This window comes from Cricetulus griseus, chromosome 8, assembly GCF_003668045.3.
Source record: "Cricetulus griseus strain 17A/GY chromosome 8, alternate assembly CriGri-PICRH-1.0, whole genome shotgun sequence".
NCBI classification, from domain to species: Eukaryota; Metazoa; Chordata; class Mammalia; order Rodentia; family Cricetidae; genus Cricetulus; species Cricetulus griseus.
Genome location: NC_048601.1, coordinates 76,061,374 through 76,070,105, shown reverse-complemented (window position 1 = coordinate 76,070,105; position 8,732 = coordinate 76,061,374). Strand labels below are relative to the sequence as shown.

General features: G+C 43.4%; 1 pseudogene; it reads right to left on the bottom strand.

Annotated features, from left to right (window-relative positions):
• Nucleotides 1-922: 922 nt before the first annotated feature.
• LOC100757816 lies at nucleotides 923-2,492 on the bottom strand (annotated as a pseudogene).
• Between the last annotated feature and the right edge of the window lie 6,240 nt (nucleotides 2,493-8,732).

The window sequence follows — 8,732 nt, the reverse complement described above, 5'->3', positions numbered from 1 at the left end:
ACTAACTAGCTCTTTTCTATTCAATGTAAATGACCAGTAACAGCTCTGAGAACATTCCTTTTTTTTTTTTTTTTTTTTTTTTACATTCCAATCCCAGTTCCCCCTCCCTCATCTCCTGCTCTCTCTTCCTTCCCTCCATTCCAACTCCCATCCATTCCTCATAGAGGGTAAAACCTCCCCTAGGATGTCAACTAAGTCTGTCCCATCACCTGGTTGAGGCAGGACCCAGACTTTGCCCATGTCTAGACTGGGCAAGGTATCTCTCCATATAGAATGGGCTCCACAAAGTCAGTTTATACATTATAGTTAGATCTTTGTCCCACAGCTAGTGGCTTCATATACCGCCCACGCTATACCATTGTCATCTGTATTCAGGGGTCCTAGTTCAGTCGTATGCAACTATATTTGTAGCAGCATTATGCAACCTAGATGCCCCGCAGCTGAAGAATGGACAAAGAAAATATGGTACATTTACACAATGGAGTACTACTCAGCAGTAAGAAACAATGACAACTTTAAATTTGCAAACGAAAGGGCAGAACTAGAAAAAAAAAAAAAAAAAACATTCTGAGCAAGGTAACCCAAAACCAGAAAGACAAAAATAGTATGTACTCACTCATAAATGAATACCAGACATAAAGCAAAGTATAGCCAGCCTACAATCCTACAATCCACAACCCCAGAGAAGTTAGAACCCTCTTCCAGAAACAGATGGAAGCAGATGTGGGCATCTATAATTAACCATTGGGCCGAGCTCCCAGTGTACAATCGACGCGAGGGAGGAGCAATAATATGAATATAGGAGTCAAGACCATGATGGGGAAACCCATAGAATCAGCTGACCAGGGTTAGTAAGAGATTTCTGAGACCATTCTTCAACCACTGATTAAAACTGAGTGGTAAGTGTTAGGGATAATATTCATTAAGCCTTCTGAATTTTCTGTGAGAACTTAGTGACCATGCCAGCTCTAGTAGCCTTCTTGCCCACAACTTTGCTCAAACCAATGAATTTGTTTAAGATCACAGACAGCAAAATGACCTCATCAGAGAAGCTCAGGACATGCAGGGGCTTGCTTGGAGCTGTATTGATGGTGGCTGCATCACAGATCTCAAGGATTGAGGGCTATCTTCCAGCCTTTCTTCCTCCTTCTTCTCCTTGTCTTTCTTCTTTGTGTGTGTGTGTGTGAATATGGGTGCGTGCATACTATGACCCACATATGAAGATCTGATGACTTTTCCAGAGTGGGTCCTCCTCTTCCACCAAGGGTTCTTGGAATCAAACTCATGTCATCAGGTTTGCACAGAAAGTGTTTTTACCGATTAAACCATCGTACTTCTTATGAGAATTGGCATCACTTTTCCCTTTCATCTCGGCAGACCAACAAGCAGTGGGAGGTGTGTGGCAATCCAGCATAGTGACACAGCCAATGTTAGTTGGGCTTGGATGGTTCAGGATAATCACCTGAGTGGTGAAGCCAGAAGCTTCCATTGGTGCATCATTTTGGCTGTTGCCAGCAGTATTGCCACAATGAACATGTTTTACAGACACGTTCTTGGCACTGAAGCCCACACTATCCCCATGAGCTTCACTCAAAGCTTTGTGGTAGATTTCAATAGACTAACTTCAGTCGTGATATTGACTAGATCAAGCATGACCACCATGTCAGGTTTGAGAACACCAGGCTCCACTCAGTCTACAGGGACAGTAATAAATCTCTAATTTTATAGCTATCTGGGAAAGGCTAGTGGAGAGAAGCAATCCAAAGCTTACAGCAGTGTGATTTTATCACTGTCATCTTCACAGGTGACATCTTAACCCTTGAACCAGTCCATATCAGCATGTTGTCCCCATTCCAGCCAGAAATCGGCTCAATGCTACTGTCGTAGGGTTATAGCCAATTTACTACATGTAGGGGCTGACTTCTTTAACATTTTCCCCAGATTTTCTCTGGCTGTGGAGTGGCTCTATTTTTTAGTGGAATACATTTTGCTGACACCAAGAGTGAACTGTTTCATACCCAGCATGAAAGCCAGAAAGGCAAGTTCATCGGTCTGACCATTCATGGAGATTACAGTTTCAGCTTCACCAGCACCAGCAGGAATCACCCTGAGAGTCTGAGACAGGAAGGTAATCATGTTGTTAAGAAGGTCTCTGTGCCATGGGGCATCAATGATAGTCACATACTTGTTTGTCTCAAATTTCTACAAGGAGAAGCCAACAGTGACACCATGCTCATACACCATCTCAGTTTGTCCAAGACCCAGACATACTGGAAGAATCTCAAATCTTTCCTTTTATAAATTAAAAAAAAATACAGTTATCCACTCATTTCGAGGCATATGTGTACTCCTAGGAGTGTGTGGTAGTCACAGGCCAACTTGTAGAACCTGTGGGGCTTAGTTCTCTCTTTACACAGTCTGGGTCCCAGGAATCAAACTAGGATCTTTAGACATGGTAGCAAATGTCTTTACCCGCTGAGTTGTCTGGCCATCCCTTGATTTTCAGTGGTTCTTTTGTCAATCCCACCACATTTGTGGACCAAATGGCATTGCCTAAATCTGCATGTCCAATGGTGATGTCAGTGAGTCTTTTCCTTTCTCATTTTAACTTTAGTTTAGCAATGGTTTCACAACATTGTGTTCTGATGGTAACGTAAACACTCTGTGGATAAGAAGTATATTTGTTTTGAAGAGGAAAAGATCCAATGTGGCTGTGAGGCAAGTAGCAGCCTGGAGAGAGATCCAAATGAGGTCTGAGAATCCAAAAAGCAGCAGGAAGGTAAAAGATATAGGGTTACAGGGGCCATTAAGATGGCTCAATGGGGAGAAGTGCTTGCCACCAAGCCTGACAACTTGAGATCAACCCCTGGAATTTACATGGAGAAAGGAGAGAACCAACTCCCAGGGTTTGTCCTTCTGATCTCTGCAAATGCATTGTGGCACACTTGCACCTACTGCACACCAACAAAATAAAGGTAATAAAAAAGATTTAGAGTTATGGGTTGAGGCAAAGAAAGTATACACCCCCAACAAAATTCTTTCCCATATTAATATTTTGCTGTGTTAGATTTCACATAACTTTCAGTTGCTCTAAGATACCAGACTCTGTCCTACAAAGTGCAGTCCCCTCTGCCTGGACAGGCTGTGTATAGTCCTATATGATTCTTTTTCAATCCTTCTATAGGTCAACTTATAGATTTACTAGAAGGTAGGGACATCTGCCTAAGTCCTCAGTTTTGAAATTTCATCTCACCCTTTGTTTTCTTTAGCATCGGGTCAAGACAATGATTCCTATGGACATCTGCCTTTATTTGTTGAAGGTATCTGTCCTCTGCTAGATTATAAGACCGTGAGAGTGGGGTGTGCTCTTTCTTATTTTCATCTAGTATGCCTGCTAGCCCTAGGTCTTTCAGCTAGGCAAGCTAATAGGTTGCAAGTCTGTATCTCAGAAAGTAGACTCGGGAGGGAGTTTAGAGTACAAAATACTTCTTAAAGGGTGCCCTATGGTTGGTTCAATATTCACTGAAGTGAGAGGACAGAAGATGCAATACAGGTCCATTGAAACTTTGACTGAGCCCAGAGGGGCCCTGGAGATCACCTGGTTAGAATTATTAGGAATTTTTATATTGCCAATGATCAAGGTACTTTAAAACAAAGCAATTCCTGACGGTCAAAGGGCAGTCTAAGGCTTTCTATGACTATGCCTCCATAAATCATGGCTAATGGAGTGGCCTTTAAACCATTTCTCATTTCTCTTTTCAACTACCTGACCTCACATCTCACAAATACTTACATGAGCCACTAGACCACCAGGCATACATATTTCACAAATACTTATTGTGTCCTTCCACAGCATAGACAGGGCTGTGTGTGTAAGCATGAGTTTTCTGGCCTGACAGGTCCCGCGGCCCTTGAGCCCCAAATGAACACACGGATTCTATATTAATTATGTTGGCTGATGACTAGGGCTTCTTATTGGCTAGCCATCTTAATTATTAACCCATAACTACTAATCTATGTATTTCTACATTGTCTTATCTTACAGGAGAATGCCTGACTTGCATCTTCTCTTCTCAGGCTCACATGTCATCTCCTCTCTGCCTACACTTCCCAGGCTTCTCCTGGTCTCCTAGCCCCACCTATCTTCCTGCCTGGCCAATCAGTGTTTTATTCATCAACCAATAAGAGAAACTTATGTACAGAAGACATCCCCATCATGTGTGTATCTTCCCACAAGTGGCAGTTCCCAGGATTGAAGACCATTTGAAGGGAGAGAGATGAGCAGTGAAGAAAGAAAATAAAGGGGCCACCAACACAAAATCCACACCTATAGCATAATTTGAAGACAGGAAGAAACTAATGAAAGTCAAGTTTAGAGAAGAACTATCCATATGTGATTCCATCTCTCTTATTTTACTAGAGGAAACAGCCTCAAGAAGTTAGCATCATGGGAAGAGGGGGGAGGGAGTTACAAGAATGAGAAGGGAAGAAGAGGAAGGATGCAGAGGTCATGAGGGAGCAGAAAGGTTGAGTCAGGTGAAGAATAGAAGAAAGGATATGTGATAGGTAGGGTTTTAGTGGGGGGGGTGGTAGGGGAGGATGGGAGGGAGAAGGGAACTGGATTGTCATGTAAATCAATCTTGTTTCTAATTCAAATAAAAAATGATAAAAAAAAAAAGAAGTTAGCATCACTTGACAGTGGTACCAGATGCAAGCCTTGCACTCATGAAGACAGGGTGTGGCTCAACCTTTTGCTTGGATACCTCAACTCTACCCTTTCTGGAAAGCCACAGCTTAGCAACGGAAGTCTTCAGTTGTAAATGGTCCTTGTGTTATCCAGAGAGACATCACTGAGGCAACAGCATGGTGAGTTGTTGTCCACTGACCCTGTGGTTGAACCCCAACCTGCCAACCTGGCTTGGCATGACTTTTGGTTGTTGAATTTACTGGATGAGTCAGCTCAGCTCTCCTGAACCTGGGCTGTACTAACTGTAATTAACCCGGTCATCACTATAGTGACTGGGTCAAAAGGGTCTAAACCCTTTCTCTGGCACCTGCCTATTTTTGGATAAATGATCTCATCAAGTATTACAAAGGAGGGTATTACTCCTATAAAAATCCACAACCCTTTCTCTGTCTGCATTTCCAATAAAAAATTAACTGTGATCTATTCCTGCTTAGCTAGTAAATGCCCCTGGACAAGCTCCAAGTCTAAGTAAGCTTTGGTTCCCAGTTCCCAGTGTGTTAGCTAGCCTACGAGAAAGTGAAACTCAGTGAGAAGCAGTAAAAAAAAGAGAATATCATTCAAAACCAAAATAGCACAACAGAAATCACTAATGTGTCCTACTATTTCATAAAGACCTGAAGTTAGGGTATCTTTTATCCATTAACAACATATTGGCACTGGCTGAGTGCCTGGACTTGTGGTATAAAGAAGACATCGCTGAACAAGAAAATGTAGTTCCTAAGGCCTCACCATCCAGGGGGAGCAGAAAGGATATGTGATAGATAGGGTTTTAGGTGGGGGGGGGGTTGTAGGGGAGGATGGGTGGGAGAAGGGAACTGGGATTGTCATGTAAAACAATCCTGTTTCTAATTCAAATAAAAAAGTTTGGAAAAAAAAAAGGAAAATGTAGTTCCTAACTTCACTTCACACACTTCCAGATTAATAGAGGAATCCAATATCAAACAAGCTGTTGACCAAATGACAGCCATCAGGATAAAAGAAAAAGTGCAGGAACAGTACACAAGCAGTATGCTCAGGTCACTGGCTTCACCCCAAGGTGCAATCTAAAAGATTTCTGCTATGAATCAGTCATAGCAGAAAGAAACAGCAACTGGGACCAGGAAGGATCTTTGTGCATCTGTGAACCAAAGATCCAGAGGGTAGGAAAGGACAGACAGACAGGGCAGGGTGACACTGGAAAAGACAGTGTGTCCCAGTCTTGCAGGGCACAGTGAGCTATGAAAATGAGTTTTTAATTAATGAAATGAAGAAACATTGGTAGTGCCTAACATGACATTATCATATTAGTATTTCTTTTTTTTAGTTTGACTTTTTAAATTTTTTATTTTAATTAGAAAGAAGATTATTTTACATGTCAATCCCAGGTCCCTCTACCTCCCCTTCTTCCCTGTGGCCCCAACTAACACCCTACCTATCCCATACCCTTTCTGCTCCTCAGGGAGGGTGAGGCCTTCCATAGGGGGTCTTCAAAGTCTGTCATATCCTTTGGGATAGGGCCTAGGCCAACCCACTTGTGTCTAGGCTCCATGTGGGATGGGCTCCCAAAGTCCATGCACTACAAGGGGCCCCATAGATTTCCACACCCACATTCATGAGGTCTGGATCAGTCCCATGCTGGTTTCCCAGCTATCAGTCTGGGGACCAAGAGCTTTCCCTTGTTCAGGTCAGCTGTTTCTGTGGGTTTCACCAGCCTGGTATGGACCCCTATGCTCATCTGTCCTCCTTCTCTGCAACTGGATTTCAGTTCAGTTCAAGGTTTAGCTCTGGGTGTCTGCTTCTACTTCCACCAGCTGCTGGATGAAGGCGATACGATGGCATATGAATTAGTCATCAATCTCATTATCAGGAGAGGGCATTTAAGGTAGCCTCTCCTCTGTTGCTTAGATTGTTAGTTGGTGTCATCTTTGTAGCTCTCCAGACATTTCCCTAGTGCCTGATTTCTCTTTAAACCTATAATGTCTCCCTCTATTATATTATCTCTTATCTTGCTCTCTTCTGTTCTTTCCCCAACTCAACCTCCCTGCCCCATCATGTCCTTCTCACCTCCTCTTCTCCCCTTCTTATTCCCCTAGTTCCCTCCCCCTTCCCCCATGCTTCCAATTTGCTCAGAAGATCTTGTCCCTTTTCCCTTCATATTAGTATTTCTAAAAAAATAACAACAAAAAAATAAAACGACAAAAGGAAACACACACACTCATGTATGCACGTACACACACTCATGCACACATGTGTGCACGTTTCTCTGGCTGCTCTGTGAACAAAAAGAATGGGAAGAACAAGTGAGTGTGAGGGCATAAGCCTATGGCATGTCCAAACTCAAGAAACTACACACATTATATACACAGAATATGTGGCTTGGAATACATTAATTATGCATCAAAAAACTTAAAGAGGGGAAGGGAATGAGAGGTGGAGATGGGAGGAGAGGAAGGAGCAAGGAGTACAAGAAGAGACAACAGTGGGAATCAACTGCAGAAGATACGGTGTTGGGTTATTGTATTAGATGGGAGCAGGAATTTATGGGCCAACATGACTATTTCAGGCCTGGATAAAGTCAACCCACCTTTGGCTTGTGTTAGGTCTCAAGCTCCAAAGAGCAGTGCAGATGTCCAGAAATGACAGTCTAGGTTAGTTCAAGCTGGATTTCTGGCAGATAGTTCTCAGGAACCTGTGAAACAGGTTTCTGTATGCAAAAAGGAGTCATTTCCATTATCTTCCCTTGGCTCTGGTGAAAGGGACCTATGGCTCTCCATTGACATATACCTGTGGCTACAATCAAAGCCCAGGCTGTCCTCCAGACTCCTCCAGTCATTATTCACAGATAATTGTTATGTATTTCAAAGTCCATGCCAGCTTTCCGGCCCATCCGCCCTCCCCCATCCTCAACTATGCTAGCCCCAGACTGTTGCAGTTCATTGGCTTCCCTGCTCCTAGATACATTCCTTCTCTATACGAAGGCAAGATTTCCTCCCTGGCCCTGCTATTCTCGCTATCCTCTCTCTTGCTAGTCTTGCTTCTCGCAGATAGAACTGACCATGTCCAGTCTGCTTCTTTTTATCTCTGCTCTGGACTCTTCTAAATATCTATGGCGTTCTTTCTCTTTCTCTCTTACCTACAATAACTCCTGTCCCATGGAGCAGCTATTTTGGTGGCTTCTTGACTATGCCCTCACTTAGAGTTTGCATGCTCAGCTCTGAGTCTCTGGAGTTCGGCATCACTCTCATGATGATAAGGTATAGGAAAACTGGACTTCAGGTACTGAGAAACTCTTCCTAGAGAAACTACTTATAAGGTAAAGTATGAGGTATCCTGGCAAACCCCATTAGGCTTGGTCATGTGGGACATGGAAACCCAGCCTTCTAAATGATGACCTGAGAATAGTGAGGTCGGGAACTGTCTGTTGGATTGGCCCTGGTAAAGATAAAATAGGACAACTGTGGTTCTACAAACCGTCCCCCCCACCAAAAAAAAGAAAACCCACTCCACCATGTATTTAAGGGACTCACTCAAATGGATTTGAATACCCTAGAAAGAGTCCTAGAATAGAGTGCCAGGGGGGAAAGTGAACAGCAAAAATATAGAAGATAAATCTCAAGAATTTACTGAACTGAGCCAGGTGTGGGGGTACATACCTTAATCACAGTACTTGGGAGGCAGAGGTAGGCAAATCTCTGTGAGGTCTAGACCAGCCTGATCTACACAGTGAATTCCAGGACAGCCAGAGCTGCATAGTGGGACCCTGACAAGGGTCAGATACTTGGGTCTCTGAAATGGATGTGAGGCGCTGTGAAAGGGTTGGTATTAAAGCCACAGGAGTAAGTGGAGACACTGTGGTGAAAAGAAAAGGCTGAGTGGGATAAAGCCAGGGTCCAGGGTCCAGGCTTCATGATAGTGTTATCAACAACAGAAGCTCAGGGAGAGTCTGGGTGTCATATGAACTTACTGCTGATTCTTCTGTGCATGGCTTGGAGCTTACTGGATCAAC